Source organism: Silene latifolia, chromosome Y, assembly GCF_048544455.1.
Source record: "Silene latifolia isolate original U9 population chromosome Y, ASM4854445v1, whole genome shotgun sequence".
In the NCBI taxonomy this organism is placed as follows: Eukaryota; Viridiplantae; Streptophyta; class Magnoliopsida; order Caryophyllales; family Caryophyllaceae; genus Silene; species Silene latifolia.
In genome coordinates, this window is record NC_133538.1 from 23,852,054 (window position 1) to 23,876,643 (window position 24,590).

Sequence of the window (24,590 nt, forward strand, 5' to 3'; positions counted from 1 at the left end):
AACAAATTGATTTAAGGTACCCAAAATAAGACTGTGCATAAAGTTTAGGCACCCTAAATGAAACTAATGAAACCTTGAGTACGTAAACTGAAAATGTGCTTAAATTACATAAACTGAAATTACTCAAACCTCAAGCACTCAAATTGGAGTTTAACCAAACGTCAGGTACCCTAATTGTAAATTTTCCTATCTTCATTAATAAACATGAAACATCCGTGGGACCTTAGTTAACATTCTCCCAGGTAGATTAGAGAAGCATCATTATCAGATAACAATATAGATCAACATACCGTATGTAATTCGTACATCAATTAGTCTCTCTTGTGACGGAGTTTATCCGTCACAAGGTGAAGACGGGCCAAATCGATACCATATTGAGTAATGTGGATATTAGTGGGGCAATGTGTAAGTATTATTTAATTTATTGAATGTTCGAAAAGCAAAACAAAAAAAATAATAAAGAAATGGGGAGCTCCCCATATTTCGTCTCATGTCAGGCGTAATAATTCAACCTCACCTTCTCTGATCACTCTCACATCAGTAAACACCATTTTTTTCACTCTCTCTCATCACTCTCACTTTATCATCAACAATAATAGTCATTTTTCCATTAAAATCGCCATTTTATCAGTCTTTCAGCTTCGAAATCTCCGTCATCAGCTTCATCTCTTCAATAGATGAATATTCGATGGGCAAGAAACAAATGGTGAGGAGGATACCCCCGAAGAAAAATATGGAAGATATGATATTATTGCATTTGTTGAATGTTGTGTCAGATAAGATTAGGTAAAAAAATGGTGTTTATTGTTAAATGTTGTTGATGAACCGTGCATGCATGAGTAGATTTAATTAATGGAGTTGTTGAACATGGTGATTTTAATTTACTAAAGGATGGTATCGTTAATGTCACTACTACAAAAAAGGCTTAGAGAACTGTTGAAATGAGCTTTAGAGAACGCCTCCAATTCACCGTTCTCTAAAGCTTAGAGAACTCTTAGAAGAGGCGTTCTCTATTCACAATCAAAGAGAACGGTTAAAATGAGCTTTAGAGAACACCTGATAAGCGTTCTCTTTTCTTAGGAAAAGAGAACGGTTGGCTAAGCAACAGTTCTCTATCCCTCTTAGTTTTTAAAAAAAAATATTGATGATATTTGAATAAAATTAATATATTTAATTATTCTCATTAAAATCAAGTACCGATACCAATACACTTGTTTCACAATCAGAGCTCAAACAGCCAGCAAATTTGACTAAGTCCTTTTACATAACTTCAAAACATAGCACTACATGCACACATAATCTCATCTTTAATTCATGTTGTAACTTCAACCGCACATCTTGGAGCAACGTCAATTAATCCACTTGGAAGAAAGGAATAAAAGGATGAAATGTGTCAAGTGATAACCTGTCACTAATAACAAGAACAACCATACGTAAGATATGAGTAATCGAAAGGAGAATTAAAAGAGGTGGTGAGTACGATAAAGATGCAAGTATAAAAAGTTCTAAAAGGTAAAAAACTAGAGACTAGACTAGCAGGTCCAACTCAGCAATACTCACATGAAGTCAAACATGGGGAAAAAATTTCAAGCAAAGCTCTCAACATTTAGAATTAGTCTTAATAGATCAACACCAAGTAGCAAGACTAGCTAGCACTGAATTAGTGGAGTATAGAAACGACATAATGTAAAAACAGACCTTGAGGGAACATCATTGTGTATCCAGTTCCTCTCCACAAGGGTATAACGAAATATTGACTGCAGGAAATGTAAAGAAAATAAGGCGGAAATTGCAACTCCTAGAAAGTAGTAAGCTTGAATACTTGAAAAACAGTATAAGAAAATACCAATCAGCTGCTCTTTGCTCAAATAACCGATATAAATTCGCTTTCATGGTGGCACCAATATAACCTCTTCCCAAGTGATACTGATAATCAAGAAAAACCTTGTTAGGTTCCAATCACAACTACATGAACTCGGGGCAAGGAAGGAATCTGATTCTCAGTCGGATTGAAGGAAGTAGAAAAATAGAACTATAAATGAATATGCCTATTATAAAGCCCCACACACACAAGGAATAATTGATATAACTTGGTGTAACACCTCCATATCCAGAGGAGCCTTAACTAGGCCTTCCTTAGCATATAAGGGCACTACCATCTCGGTTGGCCGAGGACAGTAATAATCAAACGTCGATAAAAGAACTATTATGTTATATTACAAGTGATTTAAACCAACTGACGAAATAAAAGATACAACTCAATGACTATCCACTAATGCTATCAAATCTCGTGAAGACTCATCCCTGCCCGGACTCCAGCTACCAAAGACATCAACACCTGTTAAGACAGACTGCTCACCATAAGGGATCACGGCAGACACATAAAACAACAAGACAACCACACAAGGTCAGTACTGAGATAAGACACAACAATGCCAACAACATATAACAATACAATGCAACACAATCAGCCACCCACAATCACACCCACTCCAGTCAATCTCCGTCACCGACTGTCCACTGGACCAGCGATAACCCTGTCTCATTAATGTGCACATCCCCTTCCGTGGCGGGTTCCACGAAGGGCGAAACTAGGGCGTGAAGCCACTCCCGCAAGTGACTCTACTCAGCCGAGAACGCATCTCGAGAACCAGAGATAAACAATCAGCAATCACAACCGTATATACGCTGCCACACAGCACAATCGCAATACAACAACAACGACACAACAATCGACACACTAGACTATCTACAGAAACTGAGTAGGCGAACCTACTTTTACGCAACTGCAACCAATCCATGCCAACATATGGCATATCCAGCAATCAAGCAAAGCCTATAACCACAACACAATCACCTATTACTATCAAGCAAACCCTAATTGTAAAGGCAAGGATACAGATGATGATGACAACATACCTACAAGGAGAAACCCGGCAAAAGACCGCTACCCGACTAAAGCTATGCTCTCTTAAGGCACAAGGACCTTCAAAAGGCTTCCATGGAGGTTTTATAGTGAAGGGAAGGGAAAGGGGCGACTAGAGGATAGAAGGAATGAGGCGGAAATGATTTGCGGATTTAACAAAACGCGATTAAAAACCCTCGCTGAAAACCCGATACTCGATCGAGTACCTCACATACTCGATCGAGTGACCCTCTACTCGATCGAGTAACCACGCTACTCGATCGAGTAGCCTCTACTCTATCGAGTACCACTCATAACTCGTAACCCAAGATAGCTTTGGCACGCACCCCTAAGAACTATTCCCGCTCCCAAGGTCAGTCAACGCTGGTCAAAGGGTCCCTAAAAGGACGGGTATTACAGTCTTCCCCCGTTAAAAAGAACTTCGTCCTCGAAGTTCAACTCACCTAACTCAACGCACAAGACACGGGAAAACACGACATCACTATTCCTCGGACACAAATCACCTACTCCCCTGAAACGCCATCCCCCATGTCATCATCATCATTATCTAACGTTCCAAATATATGTATATGTATATCGGCTCTTACAAACTATCGTCTAAAACACCGACCTTGCAATGCAAACCAACACCAACAACGATCGCCCGTCATATTACGGGATTACTCCATTCACTAGTAACAACTATCAATACGAAACATATCTCATATCAACTTCATGCCGCACGACTATACCACTATGTTACTCAACAACGTAATTCTACTACGACACATTGCACCACAACTATCTCTTTACGACCATCTTTTAAACATGCTATCAACTTTCACTTCAACGTATGAATTACTCGACGAACTAAAGTAACCAAGGTAAAAGAAAACTTTGCAAATAATCAACAAGACATTATAAACGAACAACAACATAGTCTCAAAATCATCCTTTTTATTTTGCGACATTACTCTTCCCATCTAAAAAGGAACTTCGTCCCCGAAGTTCACCACCAAATTACCACTCATAGTACCTATTACTTGTATCGTGACATAAATTAAAACCATAGTATTTATTGTTGACATTACTCATATTACTCGTACAACTAGTCAATCACAACGATACATACAACCCTATTCGGACAACTAGTAACCGTCAAGCACGTATAAGCATATCATTTGAATTTGTATATATATATTGAATTCGGTGAAATATAACTTGCAGACTAAACGGATGTAAAATGAATGCCATTAGAATAATTACAACTCCACTATTCGAAGCAAAGACGCCTTTAAAACCAGGCACGACTTCCAACATATGAATTGAACAGTCCGAACATGTTACTACTCACTAATAATCATATTAAACATCAAACATGCAATTATATAACAATTAAACAATTTTAATTTTTCGAAAGTTCCTGTAACAGTGCTACTCGATCGAGTATGCAGTGGTACTCGATCGAGTGCCCTGCTACTCGATCGAGTGTCTTGGCTACTCGATCGAGTAGCCTCGAGATCAGAATGCATCAATTCGGTCATACCTGTAGCTACTCGACCGAGTATGGGGTACTCTGTCGAGTACCTACAGGTCAAATGCCTTTGGAAAACCTGTCATAAACCCATGTATATACATAATCGTCGCATAAAAGTGAGTCGGGATGACTTCCCGACCCCCAAAATCCTGCAACAAGGTCATACTAGTAAATCCGGCCTTATGTCCAAGCATACAAATCCGCAAATAAAAGTTCTAACAACCGACAACTACCAACATCCAACATCACGATCATAACTAGGATAAAGAAATAGGAGTATCACTCATGCTGCTGCTGCTGCTGCTCCTCCTCCTCCATCACCTCATCACCACCACCATCGCCTTCCGAAGTCCCCGCTCCCGATGACCCAGTACCTGCATCAACTCCCGCTCCATCTCCCGGACCTACGTGCCATGGGGTCAAACCACCGTAGGGAAAGGACTGAGGCGTCCCCCAAGCTGACTGATCCACCCCGTAAGAGTGGAAAACCCCACTATAGTCCCCAACACTACTCCACCAAACCGGATGCGGTCCCTCGGTCCCAATCCCCTGAGTGTACGCCATCTCGTGCATATTCCTGAGTGTCAAGGTAGATGACGCTATCTCTGCCAAGTAACTCGATCGCGTCTCCGGGGTGTCAAGGTAGGGGTAGCACGGAAAAGGGTGCTGCTGTGGTGGTGCTACCGGCCGTGGTCTGGTCTCAGCGGTCCTCTTTCTCACTCTACGGGGTCCTCTCCCCAACCTGGGTCTCTCCTCCCTGACCGCCGCGTTCTCCCCCTTCTTTGGCTCGGGCATCACCTCTAGAATCGTGTCATCAATGAGGTAGGTCTGCAACTGGCGGGGCACATCATTATCCTCCTCCTCCTCGTCGGAGTCAACAGCTGTCACCACCGGCTCTAACGGCTCGGTCAGTGGAAGGTGCTCAGGGGCCGGGATCCCCATCCAACTCATCCCCCACACTCTCCAGGCTAGGCTACCGTCGGCCAAAGTTCTCAACCATTTCAGGTCGAGATAGTAGTCACGGTCCATCGTGGGCACCGGTGTAGCCAGAGGAACATACTCCGAAGAAGCCTCAAAGGAGGTTAGCTTTTCAGCTAACCGAGTGGAGATCCGCCACAACTCAGGTACCGGGAAGAGGTAGTAGCCATCAAAGCAAGGCTAGTGCAGACGATGGCAGGAGCATTAAAGACCACTTTCCTGGCCCGCTCCGGGTTGAGGTAGGACATCAGAAGTAACACCTCATGGTTGTTCAGTTTACTGATATCTGGTCTATCGTAAAGGAGGTTCGAGAGAGAACGAAGGAAGATCCTCAATGTGACATGCTGAACATCATTAATCAGCATGTTGCTTGGCCAACCCAAGGTGAGAAGCAAAAAGGTCCATAGTAAGCAAGAAACTGGTATTCATCAACCGAAACTCAACGGTCTGGGCAGCTGGGTCATAACTAAAGGATCTCATAAACTCCAAGGTAAGAAAAGGGTAGGAGTATTTCCTCAGCCGGTACAAACCCGTAAAGCCCAAGGTCTCAAATATGGGAAGGACATCCGTCTCTATTCCCAAATCAGTCAGACGTGTAGTATCCACACACCTCGTTGGCCTCATTTTGCGTTTTTGCAAAGCTACAAAACGCTCTCTTCGTTTGAAATATACAAACACAATCGAAGGGTATTCCGGTACCGTGGGTACCACGGGTCCACTCCCCTCCCCAATCTCAGGCTGTGTCACCCTTCCCCGTTTACTCTGACGGGTCCCTACGTTCGGTCTCGGCATCAGTTTTAGCATATAACTTAAACAAATTTGTATAGGCATGTGAAGCACATAATTCATACATTTGAACTTTGAATGCGAAGCTAAGTACACACGTCACCAACGAATTCCCAATTTGATATGCAAACTCAGTTTATAGCCACTCATGTTCAATAGTTGTGGAAAGTTTATCATGGTGAACACACATACCCAACCAATTCTAACATCCTAGCATGATTCAATGTTACTCCATACACACTCTTAATAACATGTGAGGTACTTGTACATGCTCATAGCAAAGTAATTTAGAACATATCATCATCAACTTTCATTATTAGACACAAAACAATTCAATTAGGCTTGTCAGACGGTCTCTACAGCTGTAACAAATTTGACATATTCCCCATCAATTAACATTACCACTATCATATGAAAGTTTATCCCTTACCTAAACATTCATATTCAACACCGAATTTCAAATATAGAAGACGAATTTCAATTTGGGGCACTTTTAAGACGGAGTTTTAAGGCAACTTTTAAGGTGAAAATCATCAAAACTCATCCTTCAACATGATATGTATAATGTATAGCACTCAATTCCATCTTCTAATCAATGTAAAACAACCAAAATAAATTTTTGATTTTGTAACCCTAGAAATTTCGGCCCCCAAATTTCGTGATTTCCAATCTATTTTACAGCAATTAATCACCAACAATCAAGAAAACAAGGCATGTGAATCATATTACAACAATTAAAAGCAATAATCTATCCATATGAATCGAAAATTTCAGATTACACCTTCATTCCAACAAATTTAAAGCAATAAAAACATGTAAATAAAGGAAAGATCATACCTTGATTAAAAAGGCAAGTAAAAGAACAGAACTAACAAGTAATTAACCCAACTAGTCACCATCAATACAAGAGTATGAGAGATTTTGAGGGATTATATGAGCTTATGGGTCAAAATAAGGAAGAAGAATGAGGAGAATAAGAAAGAATAAGGGTTTTAAGAAACCGTAAGTGGCTCTGTACTGTAGCCTACTCAATCGAGTGTCTAGGGTACTCGATCGAGTGCCTTCTACTCGATGGAGTAGGCGCTATTTCGTCGAGTATCTGCAGAAAATTTCCACATCCCGACGCCATAGCTTCCTAACGAGATCGAGTGAGGTCTACTCGGCCTAGTAAGCACTCGCACTCGGTCAAGTATAGTTAAGTACATGGTCAAAACTACGAAGTAGATCTAAGATTCCTGCAAAAACAATATCGCGTCTCGATTCAAAACTAAGTTCGGAATTCGACACTAATTATCACACTCGTTCACGTATTACCATTATTACTCAAGCCTACCACATCGTCTCAACAATCAAGGCTTATGTCATACTATGCTACAACAAATTACCCAACTCGGTTTACCTGCTACCGAGTCATTCACAAGCATAATCACGTCATCATACCATACTTAACTTTATCTTACCACATTACTACTAAACTCGGGTTCATACCAACATGAAACATATAATTAAGATTAATTCATTCTTTCATATGTCATAAAAATATAATGTATACTCTACATAACAAATTAACCTATCATATTCCAAATCCAATCATAAGTAAATCATCTTACATGAATCGATTGTCATTAATGCAAATGGAAAATTTCAACCAATAAACAAGGCATATACGCATTACTATATTCTATATCTCATATTATAACTCAACAATTCTATAACTATCATCATTGTAATTATGGTAGGGTTTATGAACTCGTACATAATTACCGTTATTAACAACCTGAAGTAAATGCTAACATGATCACCTTCATATTATGGCATACATTTTCACATTTTCACATTTCCACGCATTTCTATCAAATAAACTTTTGTCACGTTTCTCATAATCATCGTATAAGCTCACTAACCATGCCAATGCTCCACTAAGCCCCATCCAAACGCAACTACTATACCCACCTCCGCGTTAGCAAAGACTCAACCTCAAATAATTCTGACACAACTAACATACACATCACATATATACACACGGACTCCACATTCCCATACCCCGTGACTGGCTTAAGTATCATGGGGCCAAGATTTTGAAATGAGGGCGCCTACTCACCCAAAATCTAGCATCAGCGGGGCTCCCATTATACATACACCAGGTTCATTTTATTAGACTCACTACGTTCATTATTTTCATTTGTTACAGGTTCTAAAATCGTCGCTCTGATACCACTTTGTAACACTCCCATATCCAGAGGAGCCTTAACTACGCCTTCCTTAGCATATAAGGCACTACCATCTCGGTTGCCCAAGGACAGTAATAATCAAACGTCGATAAAAGAACTATTATGTTATATTACAAGTGATTTAAACCAACTGACGATATAAAAGATACAACTCAATGACTATCCACTAATGCTATCAAATCTCGTGAAGACTAATCCCTGCCCGGACTCCAGCTACCAACGACATCATCACCTGTTAAGAGAGACTGCTCACCATAAGGGATCACGGCAGACACATAAAACAACAAGACAACCACACAAGGTCAGTACTGAGATAAGACACAACAATGCCAACAACATCTAACAATACAATGCAACACAATCAGCCACCCACAATCACACCCACTCCAGTCAATCTCCGTCACCGATCCCTTCCACCGACCACCGCGTGGGGACCGCAGCCGTACCCACCAAATCCCCGCTCATCATACCTAGCGATAACCCTGTCCAATTAATATGCACATCCCCTTCCGTGGCGGGTTCCACGAAGGGCGAAACTAGGGCGTGAAGCCACTCCCGCAAGTGACTCCACTCAGCCGAGAACGCGTCTCGAGAACCAGAGACAAACAATCTGCAATCACAACCGTATATACGCTGCCACACAGCACAATCGCAATACAACAACAACGACACAACAATCGACACACTAGACTATCTACAGAAATGATGTGACCATTATTTGCGCACATTTAGTCCCCTAATTGAGCCTATTTTTCATACTATTATAACATTCTATGGCCATTTTATCCGTCAAAACCTCCCTATTTGCTTTTCTATCGCATTTCATATGTTTTGTAGAAAAGGAGATAATAAGGCGGAAATTCCCGTCTTTCGTGCATATTTGGAAGCTTATTGATGATACTAGATGGACTAGTATGAAGAGGAAGCAAAGACTAAAGATCATTCCCGCAAGAATAAAACGGAAGCGAACAAAAGGGAAGAAAAGAAGAAGAATCATTGCTGAAGAACAATCCGAGCGGATTGTCTACAATCCGCCCGTCTCCTCACAACACAATCCGAGCGGATTTCCTCCAAAGACGCTCGGATTGCCCCGCCAGAATCCGCCCGGGTTTCATCGAATCCGCTCGTCTTCCATCAGCAGAATCCACCCGTCTCGACTCCAATACGCACGGATTTCTTCACAGCATAATTTCGTCTTCTCCAACCTACAAAGAGAGAAGCCCTTCCTTCGAGAAATACCGGCTCCTCCCTGCTCCATTTAAAAAGTGTAATTAATAAATTAGCCTTAGTTAACCCTAAATGCATCCACCTAATTTCCACTATAAATATCCCATTTTGTAAATTAATTAGGTGTGGTTTTTAGGAGGAAATTCTCTTAGATTAGATTAGGAGTAGATTAGAATAGATTACTCTTTAATCTTTCCACAAATTACACATTAATCTCTTCTTAATTATTGTTCAAGTTTATCGTTCAAGTTTATTGTTGGGTTATTATTGGGAGATTGACAACCTTCCATCAATCATCAAGTTCTTCTATTATTCTTTGCATTATTATTTGGATCACCTCAAGTTTGGTATAATTACTTTACTCTTTAATCTTTATTGTTCATTTCTTCATTCTATTATCATCTTTATACTTGTTGTGATGATTGACACCATTAATGACATGTTTCCCATGATGATGAGTGAGTAGTTACTTAGCTAGGATTAGTGGGTAATTAAGGGAAACTAACATGGGATTGATTCATGCTTAATCTAATATGTTCACATGATTAAATTGCTTGCTTGATGTGATGTCAACTTTATGCACATGTTATGTTTGATGAAATGTTAAGCCTATGAATCCTTGCATTTTTACCATCTCTTATCTACTCAACTTGACTTGTAAGATATAAACCAACTCGAGTCTTGTTAGACCATGCATAGAAGTTGAATAGGAGGAAAGTAAGTCGACTTGTAGGTGTTGTACAATCTAATCGATTCGGCTCCGGGACCCAACCCTTCCTATGAACCGTAAGATATAAACCAACTCGGTTCCTCCACAACATTAATTGCTTGCATCTTTGTAAACATGTTTGTATGATCAATACCATGAATTCCCTATGACCCCATGATATCCTAGCACTTTTAATCAATTGTTTACATCTTTCCTTTTATTGCTTGTTTTACTATATTATTTGCATTAGTCTAGATACAACTACAAACCCCATCAATTGTGACACTAGCATAAATTGAGATAGATAGACTTAGAACCCAAAGCACACCGTCCCATGGATCGACCTCGACTCACCGCTAACTAGTTGTATGTTGAGTATTATAAATGTGTTTGATCGGATGAGTGACGACATCACCCGGACCAAAATGGCGCCGTTGCCGGGGACGGTGCTATGTGATTAAGTTCTTACTTGTTTGTCTATTTTAATTGTGCTTTCACCTTGAGGAACTTGTTCCTCAAGGATTGTTCTTACCGTTTTTGTGTAGTTTCCATGCTTGTAGTTGTTTACTTGTCTTAGCTATGATGATGATGGCCCAAGACTTAACATATGGAGTATGTGGTAGATTCTTTGAGTATGACTATGGGTATGAGGAGTTTGAGGAGCAAGTCAATACAAACCTACCTTATTATTCATACAATGGAAATCCTAAATACTACCCCAATTTTTTCCACCAAAATCACCACAACCAATATCAACAACAACCACCCACCCAATACCCATTTCACAATGAACTTCAACTGCCACAATACAACCACTTTCACACCTACCCACAACAAAAAGATGAACCCATTCAAAACATGATTCTCCAAATGATGGGAGATCAACAAAACTTCTTCAAACAAATGCTAGAAGAGAGCCGAAAAGAAGATAATGTTCTTCAAAACATTGTTATCCAAAGAGAGGAATTCGGGATTCAAATTGCCCAATTAAAAGAATCCCAAGCAATCACTCACCACCGTTCCTTGGACATTGAGCATAAATGCGAATTTGAAGTAGTGACCTTTGACATGGAAAATGAGAAGTGGGAGGAGCCAAGTTCCTTGAGCTCTTGTGACTATGAAAGCATTGTGTTCAATGAGGAAGACATGAGGTTGAGCAATCCAAATACTCTTAACCTTTGTGAGTATGAGGGTGTGTCTTTTGATGTGAACGTTGAGGTGTTGGAAAAAGAGCTAAATGAAGCCCCCATTTATGATTCACGTGAAGATAGCAACAATGATGATGAGCCTAGAGGAGGGACTCACAATATCACCTTGCTTGAGGAGCCTATCCTTGAGGCATTTGAGATACCCTATCATGAAGAAGAACGGCCTTCCTTTATTCTTCATAAAGACCACTTGGCACCCATCATGGAGCCAATGATCATTGAAGAAGATATGATAGATCTTCTTCAAAAGGCCAAAGTTTCTTACAAGACCTACTTGGTGAAAAAGCTCAAAGAGAAAATTGCTCGTGAGGCTACTTGTGAAGATTTGGCACCCGCAATCTCAACTCCTAAGGTATCCAATCATCAAAGTCATGAAAATTCTCCTTCTACCTTGGAAGGATTGAAAAATCAAAATGTTATCATCATCACCAAAATTGAAGAAGAAGTTGGTAAGTGGAAGTCCACGGATGAAAATGAACCACACTTCATGCTTAGTGTTGCCAAGAATCATGGGTTTACCTATTTGAAGCATCGGGAAAGCTCTAACGCTAAGGAGAAGGTAAGAAAAAGAACATTTTACAAGCCTCCTTGGCCAAATTTCATATTCAAATTGAGCAACCCATACTTGTGTTTATTTGGAGCTTGTTCACAAGCTTTTGATCTTTTATTAAGAGCTTTGAGCTCTATGGACAAGAATTTCTACCATTTGAACTAGTTTGGTGGAGTCCTATCTCAAACCACCATTTGTAAGATATTTCTTGGACCCTTTTACTTTGTATAATATTGTACATTTACTTTTGCATTTAATTTCTTGCATGAGAGAGAAGAGAGAGAGTTATCTTACATGTTTCATGAGCAAATTTCAGAAAAAGATAAGGAAAAAGAGAAAATGGGTGAAGAAGGGTGCATCATTTCACGAAAAAGGAAGAAAAAGAAGGAAAAGACCAGAAGACGCCCGGATCGAGAGGAAGACGCCCGACCAAGACCCACGGGAAAGAAAAGGTTCAAACTGAAGGAGAATCCGTGCGGATTCGAGCAAATCCGCCCGTCCTGGACAATACGTCCGTCTTCTTCACGGGACGCCCGTCCCGTGTGTCATCCAGAAACAAGATTTCAAGCTGTGACAAAATCCGTGCGGATTGTTCACAATCCGCCCGTCCCGATCAAGCCGCACGTCCTAGGCACAATACGCCCGACTTTTTCCACTTCTCAGCCGAGGAAGTTTGCTGTGTTTGAATCCGTACGGATTCTAGCAAAGACGTCCGTCTTTTTCTTCGACAATCCGCCCGTCCCGACAGAAATCCGCTCGGATTGTCCTGTTCCTTCGGATTAAACGGGTTTGATCCAACCTTATCCGTTCGGATTCCCTACTTCTTCTATATAACCACCCCCTTTCTCCCTCATTTCCTCACCTTACCAAACCCTAAAACACTCATCTCAATCCTCAAAATCACCCTCCCATCCTCAAAAACACCCCCATCATCAACGTCCAAATGGCACCATTGATGAACACCAAAGCAAAGGCCAAGAAATTGGTTGAATCATTTGGGAAGAAGCACAAGGGATCAACCTCTTTAATACCGCGAGAGGTAGTGCTACCAAGGAGCTCCCAACCCTTAATGAGGGGAGGCATTGAGCAACTCAACCACTTTCAAGAGGTGCTCTTTCAATCCGACGACCACCGCCAAAAATTTGTCGAGCTACTAGGTAAGAAGTACGAACCCACTCAATTTGTAGACACTAGGGTGTTGGAAATCCTTAAGATAAGGTACCCTACCGAGATGTTCTTTAATGGCCTTGGCATCGGGAAACTTTTCCATGCCCATGAAGAGACTTACCTTAGTCTCACCCTTGAATTCTTGAGTAGCCTCCGCATTGTGGCGGATACCCACAACAATGTGCATGGAGTTTAGGTTATGCAACCTAGACCATGTTCTTTCTCTTGAGGAATTTGCCTATGTTTTCGGTCTTGAAGTACCCACCGACTATACCGAAAAGCCCGATAATTTTGGTGTGGACTTTCTTTGGAAGGCTATCTCCGGGAGGGACTTTACCCATATCAAGCATTGCTATACCTTTGCCATCCAACATCCGGTGATTCAATTCACCGAGCGCTTTGTAGCCGGTTGCATCAATGGGAGGTACGAACAAGATAGGTGTACTCTCATCGACTTAACTTTTCTTGAGTCCTATTTGAATGTTCGAGCGGTGAGGCGTTATAACTTTAATACACCACTTGAGATACTTACTAGGTTCCATGATTTAGCTCAAGGGACCACCCAACTCAAAACCTTCGTGATGGGAGGTTTAATTACCATTTTGGCCCACCACCTTTGTCCCGGGTTCAATACCCGAGGAACCTATACTCCTCTTGAGGGGAGGACTTTGATTGATGAGCACACCATCTTCCACAGTCACCGATGGTGTAACTACACTCGATATGGGAGTGTGGAGTGGCACACCAAGGGATGCACTTCAATGATCCTTGAAGGATGGAAGATACCGGGCATTGACCCAAGATTGAGTCCATACTCTCCTCCACCAAGCTACCTCCTTGATATCCAAATTCTTGATAATCCCCCTCAAAGGGAAGAGCCACACCGTCAACCACCTCGTGGAGGGCCGGGAATACCTATTCGCCCACCTTCCTACGTACCTATCCCGCCATACCCTACCCCATATACCGAATTTCGGCCGGCAATCCCCGGTACCCCGGGCATTAATGATTTGATGGCACTCATGAATAGAGTGGACCTTGGGGTGCATAAAGGGAGGGAAGACAACTACTTGGCCCTCTACCCCCAATACTATAACATGGCTCAACAAGGGTATATTGACCCCGATGGTCCTAAGCCCTCTTGGGCACAACCGGAGCTCTTGTTCCCAAATTATGGGGATCAAGCTTGGGGTCGAGGAGACGGAGGGCATTCTAGCCAAGGTGGAGGGTACTCGGGTCAAGGAGGAGGATTTGACCAAGGAGGATATTGGGGCCAAGCCCCCGGATACGATCAAGCCGGGAGCTCTCATGGTTATGGATATGACCAAGATGAGGATGACGAGTGAAAGAGGCCCACTTCACCACTTCCATTTGTATGATACCCATCTCTCCCTCTCTCTCTCTCTTTTGTATATACATTGCATTTAGTGTAGCTTTTGCATGCATTTGTATTATATTTCACATTGCATTTACATTAGTTAGTTCATAGTATAGTTGCATTGTAATATAATTCATGTAGATAGTTGCATATAGATTAGAATTCATGCATAGTTACTAATGGCCAAACCTATTCATTTCTACACTAGAAATAGTGTTTAAATCGGTTTGGGGAGGTTTGATCATAGGTGACTTAAGCATTTATCATGCATCATATATTATAGTTTAGATTGCATTCATTTGTTATATATGTCATATAGAATTGCATTTAGTTAGAGCATACATTCATTCATATCATTGCATAAATTCAAAAATCCAAAAACATGTTTTTCTTTTTCATTCCTACTCCTACATGTACATTGAGGACAATGTCCAAAATAAAGTGGGGGATGGGAATTTATATTCCAAAAATGCATAAAAATTGAAAAATTTCGAAAAATCACAAAAATATGTCTTTTAATTTCATAAAAACAAAAACCATAAAAATTTGAAAATTTGAAAAATCCAAAAACAAGTTCATTTCCTTTGTAGTGTAGTCATGTATATATTATTGTATATATTGTGTTTGTTCATCCTTGTTCACATTGATTGACTACGCCACATCCGAGACATGAGGATATTGAAGACCGCATGGTATGATCTTTCCAATCTCCTTTTTCCTCTTTATGTTAATGACTATGTGGCTTTATTTTGATTGATGCGGTAAAAACAATGTGAACTTAGGACTTGCTTTTAGTTTATATGGCATATTAGTTGGTAGAATCATTTGCATTAGGATGTATATATGCTAGTTGCATCATGGCATGTAGTTGCATGTTAGAAAAATTTTGCGAAACCGTCTACTTGGGAAGCTTGACAAGTGTATATAGGCCCTAGTAGATGCTTTTTCTTCTTAAGACTTTGCTTGTTAGAATACTTGTAAAACACCCTAGGATGTGTCATGCTAGTATCCTTTGACCCATGGATTAAGGCCTGGTCAAGAGTACCTTGTGGTGTGATAACTCCTTGGCTACCGTTTATTCCAAGGTGACCCTTGAAATCATGCATCCATCCATCATTCATCCATGTTCTACCACACATTTTGTTATCAAAGGGAATGGGCACAAAAAGAAATCAATTTGAGTTCAATGAAATGAAAAGTGAAAGAAAGTTTGCAAAATGCATCAAAAGAAAAGAGGAGCAAAAAGAGACTCCTAAAGCTTCAAAAATAAGGCACCCTCCCTACATATGGGGTGACTTTGAAAATGTTCAAAAATAAATGCAAAGAAAAGTTGAAAGTTGTCAAGTGTTGAAATGCCAAAAATCAAAAAGAAATGGCAAGAAAGTGTTCTCAAATGTTATATGCCACAAGAAATTGGGGGGAAAAACAAAAATGAAAGCAAACTCCCAAAGTGAAACTCAAATATCTATCGATCCCTTTTCCATCTTATCCATTTTTGTGCATGGTAGAGAGGGAACGACCCTTCTTCTTGTCTAGGCAAGAGGGGGAATTCCGCGATCCTCCAGTGTTTCTAACACCATAGGGAGTCTACTCTTGACAAAAGCATTTAACGATTGAGGACAAAGGTACCCTAGCTTGACACAATTTGGAGGTGATTTATTGGTATCCTTCTAGGCTTAGTAGTTTGAAGAAATTGCATCTATGAAGGAGTGTGTACCCTTGAATTGCTTCCCTTGTAGATAATTTCCGCCACTTAGATGAGGAAAGTGGCTATTCTTTTGTAGATGCATCCATTACTTGATTTTGTGTTCTTAATGATTGGATGTGTCGCCATTTTGGCAAGACCCACCTTTCCTTGCAAGAAGGCATCCTACCTCATGATTGTCTTATTGTGAGTTGAAGGGGCGGAGTGAGACCCGCTAATTGTCTCATATCGGTTATATTATTAGGCTAGTTTAAATAAAGGTCTAGTTTTTGTCACCTCTTTACTCGGGACGAGTAAAGGTTCGGTTTGGGGATATTTGATGTGACCATTATTTGCGCACATTTAGTTCCCTAATTGAGCCTATTTTGCATACTATTATAACATTCTATGGCCATTTTATCCGTCAAAACCTCCCTATTTGCTTTTCTATCGCATTTCATATGTTTTGTAGAAAAGGAGATAATAAGGCGGAAATTCCCGTCTTTCGTGCATATTTGGAAGCTTATTGATGATACTAGATGGACTAGTATGAAGAGGAAGCAAAGACTAAAGATCATTCCCGCAAGAATAAAATGGAAGCGAACAAAAGGGAAGAAAAGAAGAAGAATCATTGCTGAAGAACAATCCGAGCGGATTGTCTACAATCCGCCCGTCTCCTCACAACACAATCCGAGCGGATTTCCTCCAAAGACGCTCGGATTGCCCCGCCAGAATCCGCCCGGATTTCATCGAATTCGCTCGTCTTCCATCAGCAGAATCCGCCCGTCCCGACTCCAATACGCACGGATTTCTTCACAGCATAATTTCGTCTTCTCCAACCTACAAAGAGAGAAGCCCTTCCTTCGAGAAATACCGGCTCCTCCCTGCTCCATTTAAAAAGTGTAATTACTAAATTATCCTTAGTTAACCCTAAATGCATCCACCTAATTTCCACTATAAATATCCCATTTTGTAAATTAATTAGGTGTGGTTTTTATTAGGAAATTTTCTTAGATTAGATTAGGAGTAGATTAGAATAGATTACACTTTAATCTTTCCACAAATTACACATTAATCTCTTCTTAATTATTGTTCAAGTTTATCATTCAAGTTTATTATTGGGTAATTGAAGATTATTACGTTATTATTGGGAGATTGACAACCTTCCATCAATCATCAAGTCCTTCTATTATTCTTTGCATTATTATTTGGATCACCTCAAGTTTGGTATAATTACTTTACTCTTTAATCTTTATTGTTCATTTCTTCATTCTATTATCATGTTTATACTTGTTGTGATGATTGACACCATTAATGACATGTTTCCCATGATGATGAGTGAGTAGTTACTTAGCTAGGATTAGTGGGTAATTAAGGGAAACTAACATGAGATTGATTCATGCTTAATCTAATATGTTCACATGATTAAATTGCTTGCTTGTTGTGATGTCAACTTTATGCACATGTTATGTTTGATGAAATGCTAAGCCTATGAATCCTTGCATTTTTACCATCTCTTATCTACTCAACTTGACTTGTAAGATATAAACCAACTCGAGTTTTGTTAGACCATGCATAGAAGTTGAATAGGAGGAAAGTAAGTCGACTTGTAGGTGTTGTACAATCTAATCGATTCGGCTCCGGGACCCAACCCTTCCTACGAACTGTAAGACATAAACCAACTCGGTTCCTCCACAACATTAATTGCTTGCATCTTTGTAAACATGTTTGTATGATCAATACCATGAATCCCCTATGACCCCATGATATCCTAGCACTTTTAATCAATGGTTTACATCTTTCCTTTTATTGCTTGTTTTACTATATTATTTGCATTAGTCTAGATACAACTACAAACCCAATCAATTGTGACACTAGCATAAATTGAGATAGATAGACTTAGAACCCAAAGCACACCGTCCCATGGATCGACCTCGACTCACCGCTAACTAGTTGTATGTTGAGTATTATAAATGTGTTTGATCGGATGAGTGACGACATCACCTGGACCAAGAAACTGAGTAGGCGAACCTACCTTTACGCAACTGCAACCAATCCATGCCAACAAATGGCATATCCAACAATCAAGCAAAGCCTATAACCACAACACAATCACCTATTACTATCAAGCAAACCCTAATTGTAAAGGCAAGGATACGGATGATGATGACAACATACCTACAAGGAGAAACCCGGCAAAAGACCGCTACCCGATTCAAGCTATGCTCTCTTAAGGCACAAGGACCTTCAAAAGGCTTCCATGGAGGTTTTATGGTGAAGGGAAGGGAAAAAGGAGACTAGTGGATAGAAGAAATGAGGCGGAAATGATTTGCGGATTTAACAAAACGCGATTAAAAACCCTCGCTGAAAACCCGATACTCGATCGAGTACCTCACATACTCGATCGCGTGACCCCCTACTCGATCGAGTAACCACGCTACTCGATCGAGTAGCCTCTACTCTATCGAGTACCACTCATAAATCGTAATCCAAGATAGCTTTGGCACGCACCCCTAAGAACTATTCCCGCTCCGAAGGTCAGTCAACGCTGGTCAAAGGGTCCCTAAAAGGACGGGTATTACACTTGGTTCACAATCAGGCAATTCTTAGGAATAGGCAAAACATAGTGACATACAAATTTTTACTTCTTTAATCTCGGTGATATCAAAGATGAAAGATGTTACCGCACAGAAGAGTTGAATAAAGAGGATGGCCAAAATCAAAAGCATTCACCCAGATGAGTGACTGAGACAATATAAAACAACCTTGGGGGTAAGCTACATGCCTCAATTATACCAATGCAGAAATCCCGATAAGATCACAGTCAATCTGAAAAAAAGGCAATCAATAATAACAAGCTTATTAATTCTACACCTAATTGCCTAGCATGATTATATTTGAAAAAAAAGTACAGTAGCTGATGAGTGCCAAAACCCATTTATCAAAGATATAGAAAAGATCCACTCTGACCCAAATAGAGGAGAAGAAATAAATTTTCTGCAAATACGTTAATCAACAGTCAATTCAATCCCACACTGATATCTTCTTAAATAGGAGCAAGTATGTTGATTATGCATCCACACACATTAAACCTCCTCAAAATATGGTAAAATAGACAACTAATGCACCTGTCATGCAAGCGAGAAGGTTGGCCCTTGCCAAAACTCAAAAAGTTTTGGATACAGCCTGAATCCACCCTAGTAATTGGGTTTGGGAATCACACTCCTGCACATACAAGCAACAGGGTGATTAATCTATGAATGGGAAGGGGAATGTGGACATAATCCGCAAATTTAATTGCAAAAATATTGATAAGCGGTAAGAAACTCAACATCAGCCCCTTAAAATGTACATAGAATAATACTTGAAACATATTGTTATTAGTTTTGCAGGATATTAAATCTGACAGAAGATGACATGTTCAGATTAATTCAGCAGAAACTTGTATTCATGAAGGTTCCTCCAATACCAAATAAAGTAAAGATCAAACCACTAATCCATCTGAATATTTTTCTTCCTTATCTTGAAGATATTGCCGACCTAGAACAATGCTACTCTGAACAGCAGAAAAAGAGGAAATCGGCCTTAGTCAACAATAATTCACAGTTATGTAGAACTATGTAGGGTTAATTTAAGAATAATGAAACAAGTGAGTGAAGTGACCAAACATGCTGGCTCACGATTGCTCCAATTTGACTCCCTCGGGGACGACTATGAAAGTAGAGCTTAGATTCCTCTTCAGAAACTTTTTCAACATGTCCTTCTACTCTAACCTAAAAGCAAAAACAAAGTAGGCATGATATAATGGATAAAATTAATTCATGAAAGCAAATATTTTTAATGTAAATGAACATGTAAGATGATGGCCGAATACTACTCCTCATAACACAACACAACATTATCACCCAAAATGAGAAGTTTACAGCAACCGAGATGGAGAATAATATATAGTCGAGTACTCCCTATACCATAGCACAACATATCAATCTTATCACCCAAAAAAAAAATTTAACTTTTGGCCAAGCAAATCTACTGGCTTACTTTAATAAGCAGGACCAACTAAATTAAAGCACACATATATATATATATATATATATATATATATATATATATATATATATATATATCAAGGTTTAATAATAAGAACGAATGTAATGTACAGTAGAGAATATGGAATAAAACGTGATACGTGTGATTAGGTCCTTTGTGTTTCAATAATGCTCATAACAGAGAGAATTGGGACCAGCCTCCATCAGCCCCTAGAGTTTCAAATCACAATTTCAACAAAAAATTTGACTTTCAACAAACACGACACACACACACACACACACACACACACACACACACACACACACACACACACACACACACACACACACACACACACACACACACACACACACACACAGACACAGACACACACACCGTATATAACTTATTAACTTATCAACGAGGTTACTCGTACGACTAAAGCATAAATCAAGGAAGGCATTGAGTTTGTTTAGTATAATTATCATACTACAATTAAGTTTAGCCCAATAATCATTTTAGTTGTTCATAGAATCATAGTAAAATACAAGAGCTTCAAGGATAGTCATAGTCGTTTTAATACCAAAGAATCAAACATCTATCAGATAATAAAAATAAAAACAGAACGCTACCTTGGTTGATCTTGGTTGTGACATCCAAGGCCTCTTGAAGCTATGAAAAAATAGTGTGACACATGAGAAAAAAAATGACTGAGCCCTTGTTCATCAATTATGAAAATATGATATTGAGGTAATATCTAACACAATCAAATGATACATATAAAATCTATACAAAAAAGCCCAATAATTGCAGCACATATACAGAGTACTGAGGAGAGCACAAGGAATACGAATATATTGAATACAAGAGATGTGAAACAAGAAACAAACCTCGATTCTATCCATTTTTGTCAATTTTCCTCTTTAATGTAAAAATCCCCAATTTCTAGGGTTTACTAAAGTAAAGACCTCAAACTAGCACAACCAACCTGCAACTTTCAAAGACACAAGTTTCTCGATTAATATGTGGAATTCGAACCCTAACAAAAATAAATCCTCAAAATTTTGGAGTAATGTGAGCAAACACTATAAATCTCGGACCAGATGAAGAGGCGAAAAGTGGTGGTGCACAGTGGCAATGCGATCGACGATGTAAGACAGTTGGCGGCGGTTCTCGATAGTTGACAAAAGACGGGTGATGGAGGTTAGTGAAAGGGAAGGAGATGAGAGGAAGGATTGAAGGGGTTCAGTTAAAAAAAATGGGGGTTGTATCTTTGTTTTGCAAAGTACGGTGTATAATAGCATTATTATTATTATTTTATTATTATTATTATTATAAAGAATAAAGGAAGTTAGATGGGTTTTAATCTGGTTTTTTTTTTAATAAATGTAGAGAACGGTTAATATGGAAGTCGTTCTCTATTCTTTTTTTACATAACGCTTACCTAAGAAAAGCGTTCTCTTAATTTCTATAGAACGGTTATCTAATTTGACCGTTCTCTATTACCCGTTACTTATTCCTATTTTTGTAGTAGTGTGTATTTAAGGTCAGATCTGGTTTTGTTTAGAAATTGTCAGGGTAGGCAGTTTTGTCAGATTTGTTGAGATTAGGATTATTGAATTTGTTTTTTTTGTAAAATGAATTAATTAGACGTTTGATTGATTAGATGAGAAGAAAGGCAGAGGAAAGCAGGCGATGCAGAAGGGAAAAGAGAAGGTGAAATCAGGGGTTTCATTTAGAGAGCCGATGAAAACGGATGAAAGGGAAGAAAGTGATGGGTCAGAGGACATCTCAGAGGATACAGAAGGCACTGGTGAGGAGGGAGACAATGGTGAGGAGGGAAGCAGTGGTGAGGAAGGAGGCAGTGGTGAGGAGGAGAAGGAAGGCAGTGCTGAGAAGGAAGGCAGTGGTGATGGTGGTTTGGCAGAGGTGCTGAATAAAGTGGTGAAAATGGCCGCAGCCGCAGCTCATGGTGCAAAGAAGATGAGCAAGGAAGAGAGGAGCACGGCAGATGGTAAGCTATATATGTGACCATTTTATCTGCAAAAAGTGACTAATTTAACTGATAAATGTGACCCTGGCATGTTTTTTATCTGTAAAATGTGACCAATGTTGGTATTAGATGGTAAATTAGTAAGCTTGCTTGCATTTGTGATAACATCATAACATATCTATCAATGCCATAGTGACATTTGGAAATTGTGACCAATTTATGGAGAAATGTGACCATGTTAATGTATATGTGAAATTGTTATCTGCAAAGAGTGACCAATTTGGGTGATTTGAACTGATATTAACAGGGTAACAGCTATAATTCTCACATGGTGACATTTTTGTTATCTGTAAAATGTGACCCTGTTAATATATTTGTGAAATTATTATCTGCAAAATGTGATCAATTTAACTTATAAATCTTGCCGTAACATATTTCATATCTTTCATATCTTTAAAATGTGGCCATATATTTTGTGATGAATAAAGCTTAAGAGTCTAACATACCCTTGTGGTATGTATTTACTATGAAATGTGACCACTTTAGTGAATAATCTTTTATTTAGGATGGTAACATAATAGAACAAAGATATTGTCACCACTTTAGTGTACATTTAGTTTCTTAAAATGGTGACTTAGCTGCCTTGGTTATGGTAACATATAGACGTAGTTGAATTTGAGATGATATGTGAACACTTTAATGTAAACTCAATATCTTAAGATGGCCACATAATAAACGAAAGATCCTGTTAATGGATATGTGACATCTTTATGAGCAAAATGTGACCAATGTAACTAAGGTGATGTTTGGCCAAGCTTCAAAAGTATTTTTGTAATTGAAAAAGTAGTAGCTTGGCCAAACACGATAAATTAGAGAGTTTTAAAAGTGTTTTTGAAAAGTGAAAAACTAATTATTCACCCCCAAAAGTAGAAGTAGATATTTACTACTTCTATTTCTTCTACTTCTACTTTTTACATAAAGAACCCAAAAAACAAACAAAAGTTGTATTATAGTAGTTAGGCCAAACATATAACTTTTATGAGAAACCGCTTTTACATGAGTATGGCCAAACAACCAAACGATTTCCAAAAAGTAACTTGTGAATAAACTCCTTTTAAAAGGGAAAAACCATTTTACATAAGCAAGGCCAAACATCACCTAAGAATTGTGACCCTGTTAATGGATAAGTTGTGTTGTTTGGGTGATTTGACCTATCATTTACAGGGTAACATCTATGTTTTAACTATAGTCACATATTTGTAATATGTAAAATGTGACCACTTTAGGTAGTAGATGCACCATATATCATGTGATGAATAAAGCTTAAGTGTCTGACATATCCTTGTGGTATGTATTTACTCTGAAATATGACCACTTTAGTGTAGAATAAATATCTTAGGATGGGAACATAAGAGACCAATGATATTGTAACCAATTTAGTGAACACTCAATTTGTTAACATGGTGACATGTGACCAAGCTAACATAATAGACTTGGTAACATAATAGACTTGGTTGCATTTGTGATGATATGTGACCAATTTAGTGTACATTTAGTTTCTTAAAATGGTCACTTAGTTCCCTTTGTTATGGTAACATGTACACTTAGTTGCATTTGAGATGATATGTGAACACTTTACTGTAAACTCATTATCTTAAGATGGCCACATAATATGTGAAATTTTTATGAGCAAAATGTGACCAATTTAACTAAGATATGTGACCATGTTTGGGTGATGTGACCAATTTAACTAACATTTACAGGGTAACAACTATGTTTTAACTATGGTGACATATTTGCTATATGTAAAATATGACCACTTTGAGTAGTAGATGGACCATATATCATATGTTGAATAAAGCTTAAGAGTCTAACATATATTTGTGGTATGTATTTACTCTCAAATGTGACCACTTTAGTGTAGAATAAATATCTTAGGATGGGAACATAATAGACTCAGTCTGATTACCAGTTATTATGAAATCCTTTTATGTTAGACAATGTTTGACAAACTATAGATTTTCATGTGCAAACAGAGGCTCAGAAAATGAAAGGTGTTGGTGAAAAGTCGAAGGACAGGGAGGATGGTCAAAGCTCAAAGAGAAAGTTATCGGAAGGGGCGGTGGTTGTAAAAAGAAAAAGACAGAGAAAGGAAGGAACGTATGTTAACCACTCTTTTAAACTATGTGACCATTTTACAAAGACTGA

The 24,590-nt window shown here is 39.1% G+C and overlaps 2 long non-coding RNA genes across 4 annotated transcripts; both read right to left on the minus strand.

The window, feature by feature from the left end:
* Positions 1–1,150: 1,150 nt before the first annotated feature.
* On the minus strand, positions 1,151–19,844 carry LOC141634156 (uncharacterized). Its single transcript, XR_012538905.1, has 4 exons — positions 19,489–19,844; positions 1,847–1,926; positions 1,699–1,757; positions 1,151–1,411 (listed from the first exon to the last, which is right to left on the minus strand). It is a non-coding gene; the product is annotated as an uncharacterized LOC141634156 (long non-coding RNA).
* Positions 19,845–19,857: 13 nt separating this feature from the next.
* Positions 19,858–21,678, minus strand: LOC141634155 (uncharacterized). 3 transcript variants are annotated; one of them, XR_012538903.1, is made up of 5 exons: positions 21,490–21,678; positions 21,280–21,377; positions 21,022–21,061; positions 20,029–20,239; positions 19,858–19,916 (listed from the first exon to the last, which is right to left on the minus strand). It is a non-coding gene; the product is annotated as an uncharacterized LOC141634155 (long non-coding RNA). The 3 variants fall into 3 exon arrangements; XR_012538902.1 differs by having other exon boundaries at positions 20,029–20,133; positions 21,490–21,672; XR_012538904.1 differs by lacking the exon at positions 21,022–21,061 and having other exon boundaries at positions 20,029–20,133; positions 21,490–21,671.
* Positions 21,679–24,590: the final 2,912 nt, after the last annotated feature.